Genomic DNA, 27922 nt, shown 5'->3' with positions numbered 1-27922 from the left:
TTTGGATTTGCAAGATCGGGATCGAGATCCTAAGATCCCACAAAATAAAATATATTTTTAATTTATATTATTTAATCATGAAAAAAATTTCAAACATTTAATTTTTCATTTAAAAGTTATAAAAACTTCAAAATATTAGTCATAAGTCATAATAAAAAATGATAAATGGTAGATTGGTAAAGGATAAAAGACATAAAGTGGTAAAAAAAAATTCATTTGCAAAAAAAAAAAAAAAATCAAGGGAAGGGTAGGATCGGATCGGATCTCGATCCTACGATCCTACCTATGATCCTACCCAAAATACGATCATTTTCCGATTCAGATCATTTTTCATACCTAGGATCGTACAATCCTACGATCAGGATCGCGATTTGGACAACCATGCTACAAGTGGCCGAGTGCAAGTTGTTTAATTTCAATTTTGGATGTTGAATCTTGAGAAAGAATCGTTGAATGGAAATTGGTCGATTCGCAAAGCTGGAATTTTGAATCGAAACGTGTTCTATGAGGAACGAAAGTTAAATTTCGTGTTCCTTAGTTGAAAGCGGGAATTTGATTGTGAAGTGGAAAATTGGTTTGCTAGGGATTGGAAATTGAAAGTGATTTTGATTGGTGATAGTCAAAATTTGTTATCTTGAGAGTTAAAACTTATTGGCTTATGATCGAAAGATGAAGTGAATGATTTGGAGTCGAAAGTTAAGGTTTCGACTATTGTTGTGTGCTTTCGTTATGTATCTTGTAACCAATATTTGATAATTGGTCCCTGATGTTTTAGTAAAATGACTCTTTTTACCCATAAATCACAATCTTGTCAAAATTGAAGATTTTTTTGGGATTTTCAAAATTTTGTTATTTTTACAAGATTTTTCCACCAACACGAACATTTTTGTAAATTTTCGGTTCAAAGGCGGTTCGGGAAGTGAAGAATTCGAAAATTGTGATATTGTTTTGGATTTTCTGGATTTGAAGCGAAACATTTAAGCTGCATGAGAAATGGGAGTTTTGCATGGATAATTCCAAATTGGATGCTTTCTCATTCCTTTTTGGGTTTTATAATCATATTTCGATTATAAAAAAAAAGGAGAGATTTGAATGAGAATTTAAAAGGTTGGAATTTTTCCATATTAGGCAAATTTGAAGACCGATGTGACCATGAGAAAGAGAAGTTTTTGAAGTGATTCGAATTGGAAATTCTGAAGTGATTTGGCTTTTTCCCGGTTTTATGAAGGGTTTGGATATAATGAAATTTTTTGGGGTGTCTCTTTATGCTCAAAGTTAGGTAACTGATTCGTGGAGATTTGGATACTCCAAATTACCTTTTGATGCTTGGATTGTCATGTCTCACATTCTAGAACCCAGATTGGGAAATCATTGAAGACTTGAAGAAATGATGCTCACTTCTACATTTGTCACACTTGAGGATTCATTCGCAAAGTTGTTCTTATTGGAGATTTAGGCAGAGTAATCCATTATGAACTTTAAGGGTGTTGGGTTGAAGATTCGTTTGAAGATTGCGTCTTTGGGCTCGGCTGTTAGTCCATTTATTTTGTGCTCCGGTTTTGGGTCTGTCCAACCGTGAGCTTGCTAGGTTTACTATATAAAGATATGCTTGCATGCATATTAAAAAAAAGGGGGTTTTAGAGATTATTACGATAGTATCACAGATTTCTTTATCGTTCTTGTAAACCTTCAACCCTCTACAGTTGATGTTCTTAATCGAGCTCCTCTGAGGGTTATTTTATAATCATTCGACACATTTGATTCATTCTTGACTTGTTCTTTATTCTCGTGTTCTTACTGTTTAATCATTATTTACCTGTTTAAGATCTAATCGATCTTCTAGATTAAATTTTAATCTCATCAATTTGTATCAGAGCAGGAGGCTGTGTAATTGATACACATCTTTTCTGTGAAAAGGTTTCAATTAGGGTTTTTCCGCAATTACTGATATTTATTGAGCCGTCGTCTCATTATTGACGCATCTTGATATTTATTGTTTTGCCCTAATCTGATTTATTACAAGTCTGATCTTTGAACAGGTTTTTCGATCATAATGGACGAGTCGCAATCGAATCCCATCAATATTTCCAACAGCATCGGTTCAACCACGAAGATTCCCATCCTATATACCCATGATTATGAAGTCTGGGCGCATCACTTCGAAGACTACGTTATAGGATCTGAGGATAATGGATACCACATATGGGAAGCAATCATTAATGGACCTTTTTCTCACTCTGCAACGTCAAGGATTATTAAAACTCAAAAGGAGTATAATGATCTGCTGAAGGATGTCAAAGATATTGAGCAAGATGAAAAGGATAAATTCCAGTGCAATATCAAGGCATTAAGATTGATCAGATTCGCCCTTCAGTCCGACACTTTCAGGTTAGTAAGCTCATGCACGACGGCAAAGGAAGTTTGGGATAGACTTCGCGAACTGTACTCTACAGACGAGGATCTTGAACATTCTAACCAAACCTTGCTCTTATCTGAGTTTGGAGAATTCAGGCAAGGAGCCGAAGAAACTGTGACCCAGACGTTCGATCGCTTCAATCATCTTCTCAGCAAGATGATCAAACATGACATCGAAAGGAAGGTTATCGAGCAGAAGGTTACGTTCTTAAATGGTCTAAGGTCAGAGTGGAGAGTAGTGGTGTCAACAGTTAAAGCCCATGAGCAGTTTAAATCATATTCTTTGGCGAAACTGGTGGGTATTCTCAAGTCTCAGGAGAAGATTGTGCTGCAGGAAAAGAATGTTGTCTCAAGCCTAGGTTCGCTGGCCCTCCTGTCAAAAAGTAAAGTTGTGATGGAGTGTCACACCCCCGAACCAGACGGCGGAAACGTCCGGGGGCTGTCGTGACTTAATTGAATACCATAACATTGAATATATATGAAACATAACAACATTCGTCACCATTCATCAACATAGTACAACCAGTAGTGTTTACATATCATACATTGTTTAAACGTTACATTCCCCAAAAATTAATTTGTTCAATTCATACAAAATAAACTGCAACCGTCACTGAGTAGGATTTCCCTTGATTCACTGGTTCCCTGAGAATACAAGTATTTTGAAAAACGTCAACATATGAAATGTTGGTGAGTTCATAAGTAGTGTTTGAAATCGAATATTTGTATTGTTTGAAAAACCACCAGAAAATCCGATATTTTCTGAAAAGAAAAGCTTTGGAAAAACGTTTGTGAAGATCCATAGGTATGCTTGTTTGTTTCTATACTTGTAAAAAAAAATGTTCATTGAAGATGTATGCATTTCAAATCTGTATGTATTGAAAACCCTAGGAAAACCCGATGTTCTCCTAGTTCCTTGAATTACATGAAGTTACATTGAAACCATTGCATAGCGTATAGTGTCAGTCACAGGCGACGTTGGAAGGTTCTCGAGCAGGATTATTTACTACAAACCCGCGTTACACAAACGCCCAGTTTATAGTTATACTAACGAACCCGAAGGCGTCGTCAGTACTAATCGCGTTATCCAATCGCCCTGACTAGGTGTAGTCCCACATCCGAAGAGAAAGAGGTCACGAAGACCCCGGTGACTCCATTAACCGGTTGGGGATATAGTGTACGAGGGGTCCCAGACCCGCCTCGCAAAAAGGCAGACTCCACTGGCGACACTAAAGGACCCTTGGGGACCAGTAGTCTACAGCCATTGAAAGTCCGGTTACGTCGTGTCGGATTGGTAAAACCCAACACTTCGTAAGATAGAGGTCTTCGGGCCTTAAGATCAGGTCATTGAGCTAGCTAGGCTCAACGAACAAGATTTTACACTTTTGGGGCCCAAAGATGGTGCGTAGACGTCTGTGCACACTCGTATGTATAGTGAATTCCAAATCGTTAGTTGTATGATTCGTAGTGTCGTAGTGTCATAGCGTCGTAGTGTTAGTAGTTTTCGGATTTTATTGGTTCGAGACCGAACCAATTCGTTTAACAACGACTTTTGGTATTGTAGTGTATTGAATTTCGTAGATAGCCGTGATGCCATTATTTAATCAAATTGTGTATATTGAATTAGCCTTGAAATATTCCTGTTTTCAGCCCCTCATTATTTGTAAACTTTACATTTTCAACCCTTTTTATTAAATACTTCCCGGTTTGGTCCTTAAACTATTTTTCTTGACATTTTAACACCAAAAATTATTGCAATTAATATTTTCCAGCATATTTTTCAAAGAAAACAGTTTAAGTCCCTGAAAATGCAGTTTTTCTCGGTTTTAGCCCATCTTTTCGCAATTTTGACAATTTTGGCCCAAAATGGAAAATTTTTGCAACTTTGGTCCTTTTTAAATTTAAAAAGCATTTTAAACCTTTGAAAAGGGTTTGGGACACTTATAGTCCACTGTTTTACAGAATTTCACAGATTTGGCCCTTCAAAACAGAAAAGTTCGCATAATGGGCCTTATTGGGCCGAAATTTACATTTTTAGCCCAATAGGCTTCAAATTTATGTTTTTAATCCTCTAAATGAATAAAATTCCAGAAATAGCTTTATTGAAACTGTTTTGCCACATTTCAACCATCAGAATCTGTAAAATGTCATTTTGGGCCCTTAATTTTGTATTTTTCACATTTTTGGCCCAAAATGTGTGTTTTTAGCTTAAGGGAAATTGTTGCTAACCACTTAGCTATTTTTCTTGTATCACTTATTATGTAGGAACATATTTGAAGCTAATATCATAAAACATGAGTTATATCTCGGTTTTGAGGGGTTTAATGGCTAGATCCAACATTAAAACACATATAAGCCTACATATAAGCATGGAAATCATACAAGGCATACAAATACATATAGATCTACACTTTCACTTGTATTCCCCCCCACAAAAACTCTTAAAAACAGAAAATAGGGGTATGAATCTCACCTTGAGTGGGTAGTTTCGGTTCTTGAAGAAAATTGGAAGAAATGAAGTGATTTTTGGCCCTTGCACTCCTTGATGAACTTTTCGAGATTAGGGGGGTTTCTAGGGTGCAAGATCACGGTTTTCACATGGATTAGGAAGAGATTTTGATAACAAAAGAATTTAAACCATAGATCTATGAATAATCTTACCTTAGATGATGATTTACTTGCAAAATCCTCTTGGAAAGTCCCTAAATTTCGAGATCTTTGGAGAGGGGAGGGAAGGAGAGTTCTTTGAGTGTTCTAGAGAGAAAGTTGAGATATTTTGGTGTGTGTGATGATGCTTGGCCGAGAGTGAGAGAGGAGAGAAGAAGAAATGACTTTTGAAGTGATTTGCATGGAGATATGGACTAAGATGCATGGAGACATGTTGGGTAATAATGAGGTGGCAAGCAAATAGTCAACCCTTCTTCTTGGGCTTTTCCTTTGGGCCGAAAATGGGAAGGAAAAAAAGGTTTTTGGGCTTTTTGCTCCTAAGCCCAACATTAGTGGTAATTAGGGTGTGTTTTAAGTCTAAGGAGTGTGGTAGGATTTTTATGTTTTTCTTGAACTAGTTTTAGGTTATTCATGTATCAAGGCTTTTAATTTATTTAATTCTAGGCCCAACATGACCTAAAATGTTAAAATAAATAAGTGTGGGTCCAATTAGAGCCCAATTAGGGTTCTAAGCCCATGATAGTCTAATTGGAAGCTTATTGGTCCATTAGGATCCAATAAGGAAGTTCTAGTCCAAAATAGGCTTAATAAGAACTTCTAGGGTCTCCAATTGTTTGATGACTATTTATAGTACTTGTATCTTGTATTTGATTGAAGTTTTTGGTTCTCATTAACTTGAATGTATAGATTACATAGCTTAAAATTTACAGTTGTGACATGGAGGATGAAGACCTCAACTTAGAGGAGTATGACCTCATGTCTGAGGATTATGCTATGATGGTGTCTAACCCCAAGAGGTTCATTAAGAAGAGATTCCCCAGCAACAAAAACCGAAACTGGCAGGGGAGTTATAGTTCAGAAAAGGTTAACAATGAACCGAAGGTTGAAGAGCCCAAGAAGGAACCGAAGGCAGATGGTGATTCTAGAGTAAGCTGTTACTACTGTGGAGGGAAAAATCACTATGATAAGGATTGTGTCCTCAAAAAGATGGCTGAAAAAGATGAGGAAAAGGATGAGGAAGCTTTGTTGCAGAAAAAGCTTGATGAGATGAGAAAGAAGAAATCTACCGCTAACTCTTCCATGAATGCTCTAATTGTGCAGGGTTCGGTTGCTGATGACGAGTTCGGTGGAGTGGAAGTTTGGTCAACCGACTCTGAAGACGATGAAGTGAGGAAGCCTTCTCATGGAAAGGCTTGTGTGGAAAAAGAGGAGAGCAGTGGAGGACGGTGCTTCATGGTGTCCGATGTATCTCAGATGAGGGGATACAACACTGATGGTGGAAGCAATGAACCGAAGGAGCAGCAGGATATGTGCTTTACGGCCAAACCACTCAGCGTGCAGTTCAACGAGCTCGATGAACTGATCAAGAAGGTACAATCGGTTTTTGTTTCATTTAAAGTACCACAATCCTCATATGAAAAAGAACTAAAAAATGTTAATTCAAGAATTTCTCATCTAGATAGTAGTTTAACTCAAACTCGAGTCACCAACTCTAACCTAACTGATCAATTAAGCAGGGTGTCTTCGAAGAGTGAGGAGCGGCGCATGTGGATCGAGTTGAAGGAGTCTGAATTAGTTAAAATAAAAGATGAAAACATTTATTTACAAAGAGACAATTTAAAGTTGTTAAAACAGCGTAATGTTTTTTGTTTGATTGCAAAACGTCTTTATACTAATATTACTCAGCTTCACTTGGACTGTGAAATAGGCCAAAAGATTCATCGCATGATTTTGCCCTTCCTTGAGTTTAAGGAGGATGAAATTAATGCCGAAGCTTATAATTGTGAGAGTGTGATATCATCTGATGACGTCAATCCGACCTACATGTATGGACTGGACAAAATAGAATCTTTCATTAAATCCAAGGACCACAAAGACATGCTTAAAAACCTTTTGGATGAAAATGATAGACTTAAACTGAGAACCGAAACCATACAAAAATTTGACTCTTTAAACGCCAACTCGAGCTCAAAAAACAAAATTGATGTTGAAAATGCATCTGAGCTTAATGAGGATGACAACATGAGTGAAATTTCTGTAGAGGACACGGTTGACTGCTCAGAATTTGTAAAAAGCGAACCTGAAAACCACAAGAATCTAATTTCTGAAAATTCAGTGGAGTTCGCTCGATTGTCCCAACAAAAGTCCCCGATCTTAGCAGAGAAAGCGGTTGTATATCAAAAGGTCAGGACCACTCCAAATCAAGTGTACAAGGTCACTAGAGTAACCGAACATCAGACTGTTGAACTCACAACAATTGTAAACGAAGACAATGCTGATGGCTGCAATGAGTTCTTCTGGTCCGCTCCAATCGATAATGCAGATGAAACGGTAGGCTTATCAGAGAGGACCTCATGGATAAGTAAAGGTAGATACATACCAGAACCCTTGAATAAGCCCGATAATTTCGATGTGCCAAGTACCAGTGGTACGAAATATATTCCTCAAGAAAATGGAAGTTCGGCAAAAGAAGACATTCCCTCTAACTCCTCAGTTCAAAGTGAAACTCCCACATTTCAAAGTGAACCAGCTAAGGAGAAACCGAAAATGAAAGCCAATATCCATCATCAACCGAAGCAGATAAGGAATCAGAAACGTGAAAGGAACCAGAGATACAGGAAGAATCTCTCAGAAAGGAAACAATTCTGGCAATCCCAGAATGCATATTTCTCTCATCAAGACAAGAATCTAAAAGTTGAGAATAATCCTGTTAAAATGCACGAGAGCCACAACAACCGAAAGCCAAGGTTCGGTTCGGAAGAGAATACCAACCGAAAGCAAAGGTTCGGTTCTAAGGATGACTCCAACCAAAAGCATAGGTTCGGTTCAGAGAACTACTCCAACCGAAAGCAAAGGATCGGTTCTGAAGTCAAAAGAGATCAAAACTCTAAGGTCAGTCCCATCAATAATCAAAAGCAAAAGGGTCACCTAGAGTCTCCAGCCAAGAAGTCATCTCAATCTAAGCCCACTCCTTCTCACTCATCTAATTCTTCTAATTCTTCCAATTCATCTCCATCTCACTCAAAAGCTCCTTCCGTTCTTTCTCAAAAATCTCATTTGTCCGCTGAACAAAAAGGCAAACAGAAGGTTAATGCATCCAATCCAGAGTCTAAACCGAACGCACCTCATCCTAATAAAATCAAAGTCTTTACCATCAAAAAGAAAGATGAAACAACACTTATAAAACGAACATATCTTGTTGATATCTCTCTTACTATTCCTGTTCCTGTGAAAAGCGCACGTGGACCCAAGAAACTTTGGGTTCCTAAATCTGCTTAATTTTTGCAGGTTATAAGTGACGAGCAGTTCGACGAAGAATGGTACATCGATAGTGGCTGCTCGCGTCACATGATAGGGAGGAAAGAAGAGCTCAGGGAATACATGTCTCTTTCAAATGGTGGCAACGTCAAGTTTGGGAATAACTCTTTTGGCACCATAAAGGGATACAGGATGATTACCAATGGTGATTTCACTATAAGGAAGGTGGCTTATGTGGAAGGACTACAACACAACCTCATCAGTGTATCTCAGCTTGTTGGAGGTACAGGTCTCAAAGTCTCATTCGACGATGAGGGTTCTGAAATTATTGAGAAGAAGACGAAGAAAGTAATTCTCAAATCTGAACGTAATGGTGAAATGTTTCCTCTAAACCTTAAACCCATCAAAGGAAACCCAACTATATGCCTGTTATCAAAAGCTCAATCTGACGAAAGCTGGTTGTGGCACCGAAGACTCTCTCATCTCAACTTTAAAGATATCAACAAACTTGTTATTGGAGGTCATGTTCGAGGCCTTCCATTGCTCAAGTTCGACAGAGATCATTTGTGTGCTGCATTCGAAATGGGGAAGCAGAGTCGTCAAAGTCATCCATCTATAATTAACACAAAAGTTGTTGAACCACTCGAATTACTTCATATTGATTTGTGTGGTCCATCATCTATCGAAAGCATCGATGGTAGCAAGTATATTCTTGTTATTGTTGATGACTTTTCACGATTTACATGGGTGTTCTTTCTAAAGCTCAAATCTGAAGCGACTCATAAGCTGAAAGTGTTCATCAAGCAGATTGAAGTACAGCTCAAGAAGGTCATTCGCAACATCAGGAGCGACAACGGTCTGGAATTCAAATACAAAGAATTTGAAGAATTTATGGCAGAAAAGGGAATAAGTCACAACTTCTCTGCTCCCTACACACCTCAACAGAACGGAATTGTCAAAAGACGAAACCGATCTTTGTGTGAAGCTGCCCGAACAATGCTAAGTTTCGCTTCCTTACCTCTTTATTTTTGGGATGATGCTATTTCTGCAGCTTGTTTTACACAGAACAGGTCCTATCTCAACAAGCGATTCACGCTCACACCTTATGAGATTCTCAATAACAGAAAGCCCAATGTGAAATTTTTCCACGTGTTCGGCTCACGGTGTTTCATCTTTAACTCTAAAGAACACCGCAACAAGTTTGATGTCAAAGCCGACGAGGGAATCTTTCTGGGCTACTCTCTCACTTCCAAAGCATACAGAGTCCTAAACAAGCGTTCGAGAAAAATCTAAGAGACCTATTACGTGACTTTTGACGATAGCTATGTCAAAAAGCTACAAGCCAAAGAAGACACCGCTGGGGAAATCTTTCCTCAAACTGGCCAGGTCACAGTCTCGATCGCTAATCTATTCGAGAAGTTTATGGAGCTATTTGACGAACCAGAGAAAGCTACTCTCTCGGAAGCAGGCGCAGCAGACAACAAGGTAGACCATATGAAGCAAATTGTCGAAGAAGCTGCCAGGAGAATGAACGAAGGAGAATCGAATTCTGACGAACCTCCATCCAACGATGCTTCAGTCGAGGGGGAGCCAAGCTCACATGTGGAGGGGGAGCCAAGCTCTCCAACTGCTCCCGAAAGTCCAACTCCAACCGAAAGTACTTCACCATCCGAAGGTGCATCAACGCCTGAAAGCCCAGCACCACAAGAAACCTCTGACGCTCAAGTTTCACAAAGCATTCCAGAAAGCACATCTATCGAGGGGGAGCAAGCTGATATGTCACTCGACTATGAAAGCCAATCCGAGCCAGGAGAAATGATCAATGCTGAACTGGACCCAACCTTTGATCCTAACTACCCTCCTATTACCAAATGGACCAGAGATCATCCTATCTCTCAAGTTGTTGGTGATGTTTCTGAAAAGGTTCTGACCCAATCACAACTCAAGGCAAAACAGACATCCTTATTTTCCAAAGTTGAATTTTGCATGTTTAACTCATTCGTATCCAAAGTTGAACCGAAAACAGTTAACACTGCTCTCGATCACTCCGATTGGGTTCAAGCGATGCAAGACGAACTGAACGAATTTGAAAGGAACAAAGTCTGGCACCTCATTCCAACTCCTCCAGATGCCTCGGTTGTTGGTCTCAAATGGGTCTTTAGGAATAAAATGGACAACGAAGGGAATGTTATAAGGAACAAAGCTCGTCTGGTAGTAAAGGGATATTGTCAGGAGGAAGGGATTGATTATGAAGAGACTTTCGCTCGTGTAGCTAGGCTGGAATCTGTAAGAATATTTCTTGCTTACGCTGCCCACAAAAACTTTGAAGTTTTCCAAATGGACGTCAAGTGTGCATTTCTTAATAGAGAACTCGAATAAACCGTGTATGTGGAGCAACCTCCTGGGTTCGTGAACGAAAAATATCCAAATCATTGCTACATTCTGGATAAAGCTGTGTATGGCCTCAAACAAGCTCCGAGAGCCTGGTATGAAACGCTAACTAAATTCTTAAAGATGTCCAAATTCAAACAGGGTTCGGTTGACCCAACCTTCTTTCGCAAAAAGGAAGGTAACCACCTTATGATCGTTCAAATCTATGTCGATGATATCATCTTTGGCTCAACGAATCTTAGCCTGACAGCTGAATTCAGAAAGCTGATGGAGACTAAATTTGAAATGAGCTCAATGGGTCCTATTAACTTTTTCCTTGGTTTAAACATTAGACAGGGACCCGAAGGCATCTTCATTAATCAAGAAGCTTACACGAAGACTCTCCTAGCAAAGTTTGGTATGATGGGAGACTCCAAAGTCAAAGTCCCAATGGCATTCGACACCAAGCTAACTCCATCCCTAGACAAACCGGCTGTTGATATCACGCTCTATCGTCAAATGATAGGCTCACTAATGTATCTTACTGCTAGCAGGCCTGACATCATGTTTTCTGTGTGTTACTGTGCTAGATTTCAGGCAAACCCACGCGAACCTCACATGCTTGCAGTCAAGAACATTCTACGCTATCTCAAGCAAACCACCTCCTTAGGTCTATGGTATCCTTCCAACTCAGGCTTCTTCGTTCAAGCCTATTCAGATGCTGACCTTGGAGGATGTGGACTCGACAGAAAAAGCACCATTGGCGGCTGTCAATTCCTTGACGGGAAGTTGGTTAGCTGGCAATCAAAGAAACAAACATGTGTGTCGTTGTCCACTGCCGAAGCTGAATACATAGCCGCTGCATCCTTCACCTCTCAAGTGATTTGGATCCAGAGTCAACTTCGAGACTATGGACTCAATATGAAGAAGATCCCACTATATTGTGACTCTGAAAGTGCAATTAGGATCTGTCATAACCCAGTGCAACACTCTAAAACCAAACACATAGCACTGAGGTATCACTTCATCAAAGATCATGTGGAAGATGGAAACGTTGAAGTACACTTTGTTCGAACCACTAATCAACTGGCTGACGTCTTTACCAAAGCTCTTACTGAAGCATCATTCAACAGAATTTTACAAGGGCTAGGTATGATGGAATCAGAGTCAGTACCTCAAACTACCTCTCAACCTCAAACGTAAGAAGTGAAATTGACCGAACGTTCAGGTTCCGTTAAATCATCTGACTCGCTCATCACTACAAAGGTAGATTTCTTGGTTGTATATTTCTTGTTCAAAATTGTTTCTCTTATTGTCAAAGGTATTTTCTTATTAATAGCCTAAATTCCTTGGTTTCTCAAAATTTTCCAAAACCGAAACCTACCGAAGGTTCGGGTTCGGTTATTCAAAATTTTCTTAAACCGAAACCAACCGAACGCTCGGGTTCGGTTTTTCAAAATTTTCTTAAACCGAAACCAACCGAACGCTCGGGTTCGGTTTTTTCAAAATTTTCCCAAACCGAAACCAACCGAACGCTCGGGTTCGGTTTTCCAAAATTTTATTTAACCGAGACCAACCGAACGTTCGGGTTCGGTTATCAAATTGTTCCAAAGTTTTCCAAAGTTTTTTTTTCGAAGTCTTATTCTTTTCTTTCCTGCTTATTTTTTTATTTTCTCTTCTATTTTATATATCAAAAAAAAATCCAAAAATATTTTCTTCTTCTATTTAAATGTTCGTTCGTTTATAGGGATATAATTGTTGGATTACTTAAGTGTCTCTAGAAGCATGCTGCTGTATGTGTCTCAAGCCTCATAAGATTCTGAATAAAAGCCTTAATGACTTGGTATAAACAAACCTTGTCTTCCCAATTAGGCTGTCACATTTATTCTAATCAAGAGCTACCTCACTCTCTTCTCAAATGAGATAAGAGTTTTCTGCTTGGTCCTTATTTTCGCAGCAGAGGTACTTTAATTTCTTACACAATCTCCATTACATTTCTCCATTACATTCGTTTCATCAACGTAACCCTTGAGACTCTCAGAAATTACCACTGAGGTTTATGGTTACACAACATCTGTGTTTATGATCTTAGTTTCGTGCCACTACGAGCTGAGTGAAACCCAAAATTCAACACCTAATCTGAATTGACAGTGAACAATTAATTTGCTCAAGTTTTCACCAAAAGAATTGACGGATGTACCTAGCTGAAATCTCAAATCTTATTTTGTGTGATTCCTATGAAATTGTTAAACACCATAACATTTCTTCCCTTGGAATCCAGTTTTCATTTTTTGTTGAGATTTTATATTTTCCAAGCTATTTAAAATTAAAATTAATTCCTACCTACTTGTTCAACAGACTACACCAGTCTCACAAGTACTTTGTTCACTTTCTTTCTTATTTCAAGATTAGAATTGTTGAATCAAAGTGAAAGCCACCCTTACTTAGCCTAATTAAAAGAAGCATTTCAACATTTCTTAATAAATGTTTGATTGTCATTCAACGGGAAACCACATTAACACTTTGAGGTCTCTCTTGATCTTGAAGGAAGAGATTCGTGCCCGGGATCATTTGTTTCGTGTCATTGTTGACATCACAGTCATTCCTAAAAAGAGTTGCTTTCTTTCTTTTCTTTTTACACTCTTCGCACGAAAATCTTTGATTTTCCAAAATTCCGTTACTAATAATTACAGGCTGTATTATTGCTTTGGTGGTTAATTATCAAGCTGTGGTCAAAAATCATCCACGTGGGTATTTAATTCAAAAGATGCCATTTAAAAGATAAGACGAAGGGTTGCTGACTCAGGCGGGAGTTAAAAAGATTGAATTTCAAACGACGGTAAAAAGGGAACGCGCGTGAATTTGGAACGCCCATACTTTTACTGACATCATGGACGCGTGTGCGAACTTCAAGCGGCTCCTCTCTGGCACTCAAGGCGCGTGTGGAATTGAAACGGTTTCTTCTGAAACGGCGCTTGTTGGGCGGCGTGTTCCTCGGAATCTGACACTCTCTCTGCTACGTGATCATCGCATGCCTTAACTGTCACGCATCTGTCATTCCGGAAACCTTTTCGTATTTCCATAGAAGATTTGCACAGATATCTCTCTCTCCTTTCACCCACTATAAGAGGCAGTCTCCACTCCCATTTACCTCTTTACTGCATCCGAATTTCCAAGAGAGCAAAAACTCCCAAACGCTTTACTGTTCATCTTCTTCTTCCTACCTTCAACAATGGCAGACTCATCTTCAGTCCATGCGACTTCACACATTCTTCCCATTCGCCCTCACCAATGCTTGGTGATCGACCTAAACCCTCTGGCGTACGACTCTTATATGTCGCCGATCATCGAGTGCCTGAAGTACTCACAAATCGCTCCAGCTCTTTCTAGGATTGAGTCTGTGCCCATGGAGATTCTATCGCAGGTGTATGCGACTGCATACTACGACAAAGCAGTCGAGCGGGTGTTCTTCGAGGTTGCTGATCACAAGACCTCCATTTCTCAACAACGATTGTGCATACTGCTAGGGTTGGCTGCTGACCCTTCACGAATCAATCCGGAGACGATTCCGATTGGGCATCTGTACAACATGTTCTATAATATGGGGTACACGGAGGCGCTCACCTCCGTTGCGAAGTTCAAGAAATCCTGCTTGCCGCCACAGTGGAACGGCATGTTTACAGTCCTCTTCAAGGGTTTATCTGAACGGAGCTCAGGATCCGATGGTTCTAGTCGATTGTTCTTATCGATTATGTATGCAGTTTACAACGGAGTCAACCTAGACTTTGGGTTGGTCCTCTGGCAACAGCTCATCCAGAGCCTTTCTTCTTCATCACGACATTCTGAGGTGTCGTATGCCCGGTTCTGGATTCTTATCACAAAATGGGCAATGGATAAACTTGATGTCCCAACTGCTGCTGGTGCATCGATGTCTTCGATCGGTACTTTTCATACCACGAAGATCATCGTCTCTGATGCATCCAAGTTTTCTTTCATTGGCTCTATTCCGGAGACAATGTATGGTGATGTTCCCTCTGACAGCAGGCTTATTCGGACGATTAAGGAGTTCAAAGCGACTGGACCTAGGGAACTTACACCGGAAATGCTCAAGTCCATCCATGATGCTGACAAACCGGTTAATAGGGGAAAAAAGGTGGAAAAAGGGAAGCAAGTGACCAAAGCTGCCAAAGGTCCTTCTCCCAGGAAGAGGATACCAACCAAACCTGCACCATCCCCGTAGCCGAAGAGAAGGAAGACTCAACCGAAGCGAAAGCTTCTTATCGCTTCCTTTTCGAGTGACTCAGAAGGCGAGCGTTCGGGTTCGGACGGCTCTCAAAGAGGCGAAACCCCTCCCAGAGGCAACACCCCACCCCGATCACCTACCCCAGACATGGAAATTCATGTCTCACCAGTTCCTTCACCTCCTCAAACCATCCCTACTTCCATTCCCACCATAAACCCCGCCACCACCATTCCTAAAACCTCTTTCCCTATACCACCACCCATTTTCACAGATACAACTACAACCACTGCAAAGGTTACAACCAACGTATCTGATACGGGGGTTCATACCAGTGCAACCGAAACAGCACCCGTAACCGAACCACCTCAAACCGAAACCCAGTATACAACCGAACCTACCCACACTCAACCACCACCCGAAACTACCCCCACAAATACTCAACCTGAACCTACAAAAACCACCACACCCCCAGCTTCACCACCCCCACCATCTCCAGATCATGCCTCTGATGGAGATAACTCGTTCCTTAGCGGTGAAAACATGACCTTCGATTCGGTCTACTTTAGTCCGTTTCAGGTTCAAAGTGACGATGAGGACGATGCTCCAGTAACCAAGAAACATCTAAAGGAGCTAAACAAGAAGGTTGATGCCTTCTCCAGGGCTCAGCATGATTCTGTAGCTTCAGCCACTGCAGCCATAGACGCCTCCACAAAAGCAAGTGAGGCTGCGACCGCAAAAGTCGATAAACTATTCACTGACGCCTCTTCCCTGTTGAAGTCCTTACAGGAGAGCGCTGATTCTACCAATACAACTTTGGAACCAATCGTTCAGCAATTGGCCAAGTTCGTCTCAACGGAGTTACAGTCATTCGCTACCCTTCGCCAAACCATCAGCGATGACAACTCGGCCCTTCGTGCCTCCATTGACGAGCGCCTCGCTAAGCTTCAAGAGGATCTCGCAGCTGAAAATTCGTTAATGGACGTTCTGGCAAGCAAAACCACCGCCCTTATGGTCAAGAGCACTCAGCTTTCAAACTCTCAGCAACAGATTGAAGCTCTTCGATCCGAACGGGAGGTTATAAAATCTTGTGTTTCGGATGTACACGCTGCCCTATCCAACATCCTGGAAGCACACGATCCGATTCTCAATCATTCGGTGAGGCGAACCCTTGCTGAAAAACTTGCTCCTACCCTGGAACTTCTCAGCAAAATTGAAGGCTTACCTAGTTTCGTGTCCGATCCGAAACAAGGGGGAGAAGTGAAGTCCGGATCGAAACCACCTCCTTCCTCCAAAGCTACTCACACAACCAAACCACCTCCGACTGGTCAAACTTCGGGTTCGGGTGTGAAGAATAAAGGAAAGAACATAGCTGAGGAAGAAGATGAAGATGACAAAGAAACCATTGCGGACATGTTGAAGCGCAAAAACAGTCGCAATGTTGATGATGACTACATTCGTGTGGCGCGAGAGGCTGAAGAAGCCGAACGCAAGAAGAAAGAAGCCCACGATCTCCTCGAGAGCAGGAAGACTCTTTTCCCTGCCTGGACTCGGGAGAGAATGATTAAGGAGGCCATAGATACTCCTAGCATCCTATGGCTCGAACCGGTGATATCCTTCGACTGCAATAATTCTGTCGATTCGCAGTTCGATATGCCGTTGACTCGAAAGGCGTTTATCTTCCACGCCTTCTCCAATATTTATGAAGTCCCTCATCCAAATCCTGAGGTCGATAGGGAGCTTATCGAGTTCTATCTGAAGGCCGCTCAACCACAATACCAGACATGGAGCGCTCAGAAGATCGTGAACGTTCGGGTCTTAAAGCCTTATACCGAAGGAAGATTCATTAACGTTCGGTTCAGGGTGATAAGAGGGTCTGCAAGAACTGAACATCTTATATCTTTGGCAGATCTACCGAACCTAAACCCTCATGATTGGATCGTTTTGCACAACATCCTTTTGACGAATGAAGCCGAATATGGTCCAATTATAGACCATCTCAAGAAGATGATTGTTTGTTACATCATGGAGGTAGCCCTAATGGATCAAGAGATTGCCACAGTCTTCAAGAAGAAACCGAAGATAGCTCCTGTGGGATCGGCCAGTGATCTCAATCAGATGAAGATGGGCAAGATCGACCCGAGACGTAATTCGGTCATGTTCACTAGAGCAGAAGGACATAAATGTCTCTTTGCTTTGGCGGATAAACATCTTTACACCAATGCTTGTCTAGAGCACGTGTTGTCGATCATCCGAAGGTGTAAAGAGAATGCAGCAGACGGTGTCAAGTACTTCAATGACATGATCCAATGGTACATCAGATTCAGGCAGACGATACTTGCTCTGATCTCCCGTCTGTTTCAGACCGTGAAGAAGAAGGTACCTGGTGTTGCTGCTGGCCCAAGTAACAAGTGAAGATCTCGCTCCAATTGACGCAAAGGGGGAGATTGTTGGGTTGAAGATTCGTTTGAAGATTGCGTCTTTGGGCTCGGCTGTTAGTCCATTTATTTTGTGCTCCGGTTTTAGGCCTGTCCAACCGTGAGCTTGCTAGGTTTACTATATAAAGATATGCTTGCATGCATATTAAAAAAAGGGTTTTTAGAGATTATTACGATAGTATCATAGATTTCTTTATCGTTCTTGTAAACCTTCAACCCTCTACAGTTGATGTTCTTAATCGAGCTCCTCTGAGGGTTATTTTATAATCATTCGACACGTTTGATTCATTCTTGACTTGTTCTTTATTCTCGTGTTCTTACTGTTTAATCATTATTTACCTGTTTAAGATCTAATCGATCTTCTAGATTAAATTTTAATCTCATCAAAGGGGGAGAATGTTAAGGTGCAAACTTATTCATGGATTGAATTTGTGATGACTTTACTAGAGAATACCCACTTGTACATGTGGGTTCGAGCCTTGAGGCATGTGTGTGTGTGTGATAGAGAGAGCACCTCCATAAATAGTAGGGTTCATTCCACTAGTAGAGTGTGTTTGAGAGTTGTAGTTCATTGAGATTAGTGGTTGAGATATTTATGTAGAACTATATCTAAATCCCTTTTTGTAACTCATTCCTATAATTGAATACATCTTTTAGCACCCCAAGTCACCATGTTCATTGTGTTCTTTACAATTCCACGTGTAAAATCAAATGATCATAACTCGACATAAATCATAAAAAGATTTAGAATATTAGTAAAGGTGAACCTATGAAACTTTTTTTACCCATGTGTATAGGATTATTCAATATATTTTTACCAATCTCTTAAAATCCAATGTCCAAGTTAATTTGTAAACGTTAATTTGCAGAACTGTATGTCATCAAAAGTGTAACAAACCATAAACACTGGTAATTATTGGTGCCCCCCAAAAAAAATTTCTTTAGTATATTCTCTCTTATCATTTACCAATACTAGTTGATAACATTTCTCCTTAAAAGAACCACCTCATTGTCACTTGTTGATTGTAATTCTTTGTCAGATCTTGCTCCTCTTACAATATTCAATAGAATCCGTTAAAAAGTTTGTCTCTCTTAATGTTGGAGGGACGTGGTTAATACTTCTATTTTTAAACCATCTTTCCCTCATTTTCCATTCTTCTTAAAGTGGAATGTTAAAAATATTTTGTTGGAAACTCAACATAAGTATGCTCCCAACACAGGTAAAACGTCCCTGTTGATGAAAAGGAACGAAATGAGATAAAGTAGAGTTATATTAATGAGTTGGATCAAAACAAGAAAATGCTTGCTAAACTCTAAATTGGATGACAACCCCTTTGTAGTTTTTAGGGCATATCTATCTACTCACAACTCCCATTAATAAGATTAAATATGCTCTATAAAATAGAAAACATTTCCTATGACTTATGTATGAAGGCCTTTTTGCTAATTTGGATTCTATCTATTCCAAAAGAGGCCAAGATGTCAGACCAATAAAGTCGGATAAGATTCTGAAAATTTTGAAGATATTTTATGAATTTAAATCTCACTGAGAAATATTTTTCGCACTGAGAAAAAAGTCAGACACAAAAAACTATATATAGAACCCAAATTTATCCACAACAATGCATCACATAAGTAGGGTCATTTCTAGAAACCCTAGAGGGGAAGAAAACTAGCTCGAGAGGATGTTTTGAGAGTCTAAAAGGGTATGTCAGCCGACAGGCTGATATAGATACAAAAATCTAAAGATCAATAGAAGAAATTATTATGTTATCAGTCTGATCACTTTTCTATCTGTAATTAGTGAACTTTTGATATCCTATATGTTCTTGTTGAGATTTGGGATTAAACCCTTTATGATTATTAGTTATTTGTGAAGCGCTACTTTGTTTTATTATTTGATATTTGGTATTGAGAGTTATTTAATTTTTTATGTTTTCTCATTAAAGATCCATATGTATTGATATTGATGTTGTTATGTTTATGTAACTGAGTGCATGACTTATGATTAGGTTTAGATTATGTATCTTGAATCATATTGTTTATTAACTTACGCAAGTTGGAAAACTAAGTCAAGAGTGTAAGTAGTGGTGACTACTGAAAACTATGTCCCTAAGTTAAATATAATAAATTTAAATTAATATGCATGATTGATCCGATAAGTTCTACAATATGAGAAGTATCCACTAACCCTACCGGTATTGATCATACGAATTAATCCTGTCATAATACGACATAATAGACTGAGTCTAGAGGAGGTATCTTTGATGGTAGACAACAAAGAATCACAGGATTAATGAAATTAAAATCGATTTAATCAATTTAGGAATCAATGGATAACTTACTAGTATGATTTAAATGATGTTAATTAATTAAACTAGGATGGCTAAAATTAATACCCCCACCTGTTTGATCCTCTCCCGCTCTCCCTTGTTCCCTTTACTGATGCCTTGACCTTATTCCATCGATGCTAATCTTTGAATTAGCAAGAAAGAAGCCCCAGGGCCTTCTTCTTCACCCACCTCTAGCACCTCCAACCCTTCTTCGTTCATCCAACACAACTCAGGATTTCTCTGCAAGAAAACTACAACTACATCCTCCACATGAAAAAAAAAAAAAAAAAAGAACCCTAATTGGCAGCCACATTTTGATGTCAAGTACCCTTGGGATAAAAGCCTCATTTTGACGTCGGGGTCCCCTGGGCTCTTCTGCTAGGGCCGATTTCTCATATTTGGTTCTTACATTCCCTCTAACTAAACCCTTAGCATTCCAAAGTAACCCTAATCTTCCGTTTGTTCGTCATAGTGGCTAGAGAGGGAGTTGTTCGAGTTTTTGTGTAGGTCTGTCGGATTTTTGAGTCACCGTCGAGGGAGGAGGTAGAGGACCTCATGAAAAACTTTGCTCCAACCTAAGGTATTGATTCCTATTCTTTTCTTCTCCTTCTTTTTTGTTTTCTCTATCAAGCACCACCTACCGTCGTGGACGGCAGCCTAGGCTATATGTGTGGGTGTTGTAATGTGTATGATATTCAGATTCATATTTTCCAAGCCATAAGTTTGTGTGTACATGATTTTTTTTCTTTTTGCCCACCACCATAAAACCACCACCGACATCCCCGAGCCGCCAGTGTGTGACACCTCCTACCACCACCTGTCACTATGGGTAGGTGGATGTGGATTATGTGTTCATGGAGGCATTAGGTTAGAAGATTTTTCTCTTCTTCTCCATTTATGTGCCCTACATTTCTATCTACACTTGGAAACAATTTAATCAAATATTGGCATATTTTCAGGTCTCAAATCAACCAATAGGAAAACACTAAAGGTTTGAATTTTGTTTATTATTCCGAATATCTTTTATAAATCCTTGTAATTATAATTTTTTCTTTTTTTCCTATCAGATTTGCATCCTCAGTTAGGCCTGGCAATCGTGTCGTGTTCGGGTTGGCGTGTCGTGGGTTGGCAGGTTGGCGGGTCAAAATATGTCAACCCAAACACGACCCATTTAAATATACAGGTCACGGGTTGGCGGGTTTGGAACATAAACCCATATATGATCTGCCAACCCATTTATTTATACAGGTTCATAGGTTGGCGGGTTCGTAGGTCAAATTTGGGTTCGTGGGTCTGAATTTTAGACAATTAAGTCTTAAACATCCAAATGAAAGTTAAAAACATTCATAGAAACATGTTACAGATTTAGCCTTACAAGTTACGACTTACGACCTTAGACCATCCACCACGAGTCAAAATGTCGAAATAGTTAAATAATCTATGAATCAATGGTATAAATTATATAATACTTATTAAATATTAATACTTGATACCCGCCAACCCGTTTATTTTTTGAGAAACCCATATATGACCCATTTAATAAACGGGTTGGCGGGTTGGCAGGTTGAAAAACTCAACTCAGACCCATTTATTTCGTGTCATGTCGCGGGCCGTGTTGCGGGTCATGTCGTGAATTGCCATCCCTATCCTTAGTTCATTCCTTTCATTGTTTGTGTCCTTGAAAAGTGCCTAAGGTTGCTTGGTTCCGAGTCTGGGACATTTACTTTACCTAAAAAATCAATGATATATATATATATATATATATATATATATATATATACGTATATATATATATGTGTGTGTGTGTATATATATATATATATATATATATGTCAGTAGCACCGTGCGATACCTCTTGCAAACTCAGGTATGTAGCTTTATACTCTAATCATGTTTTTTACTATTAGAAGATCATATGTCTTGATTTCATGCATAACAATAGAGAGATTTTATTTTTTAGGTGGAGCCTGGACTGCTATCTTATCTGATATGTCTTTCATTATCTGAGAGACTCAAGGATGTTGATGATAATTCCTATGAGTGGATGCCATTAAAAAGACTGTTGAACTTTTCAAGGAGTATTGTGAGTCAAGAAAGTTGTATGTTTTCTTCAGTTGATAGAAATAGGGCCTTGATGATGATTCTTTTGTCATCCAACCTTCGGGACTTGCTGTTGGCTAAGTTGTCAAAAGAGATGTCTGATAACTTTGTTTCTTCTTTCCCTCTTGTGTTTTTCTGGTTTCATCAAGTACAGTCTTCCTACCATACTGAAGCAGCTGAAGAGTATGTGTAGATTTTTGAAATTTGTTTTTCCCTATAAAGAGCATGTTGGCTCCTAGATCCAATATTTATGTCAAAGAAATTGTTGAAACCCTGTTCTGCCATCCAACATATAGTTTTCTTTCTTTACCAAGAGAAGGACTTCATATGATGGATTATCATGTTTTACAAGTAGTAGTTTCCAAAATCTGGTCTCAAATTTGGTCTCATCCTTTTATTTTCTTTTCTTTTGTAGTTGTTTGAGCAAGTCATCTTACCATTAGCAGGCCTCATTCATGAAGCCGGTCTACAAGGGGGGTATAAGGTTACTGCCTATAAAATGGCATTTTAATGGGTGTCCACTCTCACCACCGCTTCCTTGACTGGTGGAGGGTTGTTAGCCGAACGGGTAGGACAAGGACTAGAATTCTCCCTTCATTAAAAGTATTAATGATAAATATAAAGTAACTAAAATGTTTTTATAATTCCCAATCTTATTTACTTTTGGAATATGTGAATAAGGTGCTAATCCATGAAATTTCACTTTGCACTTTGCTTAAGTCGGTTAGTGGAGCGTGTGTGGTTAACCGGCACACTAGCTGGATTTAACAAGGTAGGCAAAGGGTAACTTAATATTTATCATAGTATCGGTGGAGCGCATGTGGTTAACCGGCACATCGATTAAGGGGTAATATTAAGGGTACCAAGTAATTTGCATGGTTACTTCACATCTTGTTTTGTGATCCTCGACATCCAAGTCACAAAACCTAAAGGGCACACTCGAGATTGAAACATGCCATTGAAAGTTCAATGAATCTAAAAAGATCTAGGAGTTTCAAATCCAATTAAAAAACATAATGATTTATTTCGTTTTTCATTGTGGAAATTGGTGAATCGTCATTCACCTACCTTCGAATATTATATAGCTTGGATTACGGCATCCCTCTTCCAAGTTATAAAATATTGTTTTGGGTCCTAGCCTTAACATTTCATATTGGGTGTTATATTAAGGACTTTAAATCAACTATCTTGAATATCTCCCAAAAATATGTCTGGTTCAGACATCTATGATCTTCCCAAATCTCTTGAAACTTTACCTCGTCCACCTCCTCCAATTATTCTCCCTAACCCACAAGTTCAAGGTGACTCTAGTCCTATTGGAAAGAAAGGTCTATGTGTGCTCACATCTTGGAGATGAAGTCACATATTGACAAGCCGGGAGAGTTGGGTGTCAAAGTCTTAAGAAAGTTGGATGTTCAATCACTTTCTAAGTCACATAGTGAGTTACCTTGGGGACTACTATGAAATAAACTATGACATGACCCTTAATGATCTTATCTATTTGCTTGGTACTGCTGAATCAGCAATGATTTGTAGCTTTGGTAAAGCAAATTTGATTAGTAGATCAACTTTCAAAACCTTAAATGGACATTGACAATGGTTGCATTGGATACCTAGTAAAAGCTTTCTCTTCCCAATGGAAAGGGATTGGCCATAGTCAAATCGTTTGACCAAATGGTAAAGAGAAAGGCTAAGTCGGAGATTATCCCATGTACCATTCCCAAAGGGTCCATATGGTCCTACTGCCAAAAGGAAAGGACATTGGTTGCAAAGCTGCCAAATATACCTAAAAGATCATAAGGTTGGTAAAGTCAATAAGTTTGACTCTACTTCACGTAAAGTCCGCTATCTAACTTGGTTAAGTTTCTATTCTGAGATTCTTATTACATGATGTGACTGGGGCACATGTTGATGTTTTAAGAATCAAAGGAAAAGTGAAGGGAACTTAAAGAAAGAGTATGCTGAATCTGAACACGAAGATGGATTTCTATCACTTGATTAAAGATCGGATTCTTGAGAAACTCTTAGGAGTTATGATAGATTGCTAGGAAACATGTAATAGCATATTTTTCATTTAAAGTTGCATTGTAAGGAAAAGTTTTTTCCGCATTTTATAAATAAATAAAAGTTTCTTTTACTTTATTTTATATCTCCTTGCAATGGCATTTATGAAAAACTTGATGTTTGTATGTTTCTAGCAATAATGGAAATATGAATTTGATTCTTTCTTTTGTGGTTGTGTCAAAGTTTACCAAATAAGGAAAGCTTCTCATCACCCAAGTTTTCAGTTGGATAGAAACTTGGAATCATACAAGTTGTACAGTATGATGAATGAGAACTTTCAGCTTTGGAAAATTAAGACTAGTTCCTTGTTCACATGTATATGTGAGTCAAGTGAAGGACTAAGGGATCGAGTACACATTCTTGTGCACTGGTCAAGTCCACCACAAAATATTGATAAGATTATTCGTCATGATTACTAAAGTTTAGTAAATATGGTTATACTTACAAGTTTAAGTATAATTCTGAAGCATTGGAAAAATTTTAGTGTGTGGCAGAACGAATGAGAAGAATCAAATTAGGCAGAAGGATAGAAGTTTATCAAATCTAAAAATATGGGAGAGTACTTTAGTATCATGTTTTGTGATCATCTTAATGATTTAGAAATAATATCACAATTAGTCCTTTAAAGAAATGTTAGTGCATTCCTATGACTAAGAAGAGGAATCTTGAATTGTTGGAATGGTTAAATCAAGAAGATGAGCCGCACTTCGTTCCAAAACAAGTCTTAGAGTCATACTCCAATACTGTAAGTTGAGTGACATATCTTAAAGAAAGGTTTAAAACACTTGTCAAATGTAAGAGTAAAAGCGTCCTACTCTTATACATTTGAAATTGGTAAGTTGTGATGTTTTGGATTAAACAAAGACCAACTTAAGCCAAGTGTGTGAAGCGTGTGTCTTGATAAAGAATTTGCACTATCTCTTGAATATTTGGCAAGATAGTCTTATATGTCAAGAGGACAGTGGGAGTCTTAAAGATCCTAGAAGACGTTCAAGATCTAATCAAGAATAAAAACCTATAGGTTAACACTAGCACACGACGTGAGGTTTATAACCTATCGTGTTGACATATTTCTATTTCTGTGCCCATTCCAGGTAAATTTGGCTTTGCATATGAGTTCTTAGAGTTCTTAATTGGTTGCATAACAACTTGGAAGCGATGGCAGGCCCTTGAGCTGCCAGGTGGCAAGAAATTAAGATTGAGTTCAGTCCATATGATTTTGGATTTGTCATTATCCTTGTCTTGTGACTATGGTTTTGACAATTCACATGGATAAGAACACAGACACAATAAAATCTAACGGTCATAAGGTTTCTCTCCGATTCCTGAAAATGATGGTGAGGAAACACTTCCACCAAGTAGATTTGAAACAGATAGCAAAGATCTAAACAATTGAGACTATGATTATGACATCCCTTTTCATAGTTCTAAAATTGTTTAGACACACATGTGAGCTATCTAAGATAAGGTGTATGTTTTTTTGATAAATTCTTATCAAGGCAATCTCGTCTCAGAAATTTGAACTTTGGTAAGAAAGTCAATAAAGTATTGATTTCTTGAAGTCCAACTGATTTCTAAGTACATGTCAAAACTAGTGGGGGCATGAGTGTATTGCTAATAATCATCATGTTAGTGGGAGCATGATAATTCTGATAAAGGTTGCAAGTTAGCAATGTCAATTATAGAAAACAAAAGTTTTAATTTGTGGAGTTGCAGGGGTTGAAAAGTTGTTTTGCTATAAGTAAGGGAGAGGAAATTATACTTCACTTCAATTCTAAAAGCATAGATTTAGGTTTTAATCATATTTAGTCAAGGATATATATAAGAATTTCATGTTGGAATGGCTCAACATAACGAAATTCTATATATAAGTCTATTATTAGCGTTCTAAAATTCGATTATGATTACGGCATCCCTTTTCAAAATTTGAATTATGATAACATGGCAAATAGAAATATTGTAGCAAAAGGATTGTTCTAGTATCATGTCTTTATGTGAGACATCATGAATCGTGTCCCATATGCTTCGGATATAGGATCGATTGCATGTGCTATAATATTCATCCTTTCTAAAACTTTTCCAAATGCCTAGGGCATTAAGAAAGGAAAAGGTCTAGAATTGGATATGACTAAAAGGATTAAGCAATTGTCGAGGACAATCTAAGGTTTACCAATGAGTGGTTGCTTAGGGACAGTTGGAAGTATAATGTTAATTTTGGAAAGACCATATTGACATATTCTGAAAAGAGGGAAATCTTGTTCAAGAGTAATAGACAAAGTGGGAATACGTAGTTGTTCCCATAGGTGGAAGTTATTCATTAAATCTGTGTAAGATTAGGAAACTTAATGCAAGAAGAATGTTCAAAGGCAATGAACATTGAATATGAGACTTTGGTTCCATGGAGTTGGTCTCCTTTGGAATGATCTGTAATGTTTGTTGTCAATTCTTTGTGACTTTGTGCATAATCATTACAAGAGGATCAATGCATATAAGTTTATAATCTAACAAGATTTCGGTAAATGGCATGAATTTGGAATTCCTGCATTTGCGGTAAGGATTCGGGACTATGAAATGAGAATCATTGGAGTTATGTGCAATCGATCTATTTCACAAAGTAAAGATCTTAGACAAACTCAGTATACATACTTGGAGTATGGCATAACTAACGTTTAGACAAACATAGTGTGCATACTTGGTGTACGACATGACTAGTGTTTAGAAAACATAGTGTACATGCTTGGAGCATGGGACAACTATTGTTTTAATTCAAGTATAAAGTTGATAGTTTGAAACAGTATGCAATGAATGATGGGTAATCAATATGGTGATAAATAAAAGATGTTTTATTTATATTCATAAGTTCCGATTCCATATTGGATTCGATTATTCTTGTGTTTCACTTTTCATGTTTTGACTTCCAGAATAACTAGGTCGTTCTTCCTGATTGACTAAGTTATTCTAACCATCCAAAGTCGGTCATATGTTGGAAGTAGATATGAATCAAGACTGTCATGGGTAGGCTTGTAGAGGTCTAAGATGTTGGACAAAGTGGTGCAACAACACTTATGAGTGCTCATAAGTTTTGAGTATTGGATTCAACCCACGCTCATTGGAATCACTTCATGGATTTTAGAACGAGTGATCATGAGACAATAATATCTTATATTCTTCATACCTAGAGATATGAGTTGTTAATATGAGTTGGTTATACATTGATTGCAAGAAACCGCATTGGTAACTCGATGTTATAAAACGTGCCTTTGTGTATGATTCAACAAGTAGTAGAACAAGCCGTATGAGTCGAAGTTTATCCATTCCTTTTACCTTCGGGATAAAAGCGATATATGTGGGCCCCATGATGATTTAATGATGACACATGTGATTGCTTGGCCAAGCAAGTAATGATTTGATATGTTCAATCAGTCAGTCATCATGAATCGGAAATCAAGAAACAACAGATGGACAGAGAGAATGATTTATAATCCATGTCTCAGTCCATATGATATCTAGAATGGAGGAATATATTATCCCTTATCTAATGGACAAGTCATTGACAAAGGTCAGAGTTCATTGACAAGGTCAGAGTTCCACAATGGCTTTTGAGAGCTATGATTGCCAGTTGGTTTATGAAGTCATACGCAATAATAGTTTTAGACTTATCCAAGTGGGAGACTATTGAATTAGTGTCTAAGTCCATAACTATAATTGGTATGTACTTGAACCGAGTCGGCATGGTCCATTTGGGTTGCATGGCATCATGCATTTGGATAGACTAAAATGAGAGAAATAACACTTAAGGTTTGGTAATATATTATAAGTTCTAATATATTAATAAGAATTTTTAATTCGTATTGATCAAGAATTAATTTGTAATTAATTAAGTGATCAAAAGGATACTAATTAAATATATGCGTTGATTGTGTAAATCATCCATAGTTGTATAGTGGGCTAATGCTTCATGGATTATCAAATTGGGCTAAAACCCATAGGATGCTCCATGGTGTTTTTGTACCCATGGATCATGGAAATGAAAGGCC

This window comes from Lactuca sativa, chromosome 4, assembly GCF_002870075.4.
Source record: "Lactuca sativa cultivar Salinas chromosome 4, Lsat_Salinas_v11, whole genome shotgun sequence".
NCBI classification, from domain to species: domain Eukaryota; kingdom Viridiplantae; phylum Streptophyta; class Magnoliopsida; order Asterales; family Asteraceae; genus Lactuca; species Lactuca sativa.
The sequence above is the reverse complement of the archived record's forward strand: the minus strand, read 5'-3'. Positions refer to the sequence as shown.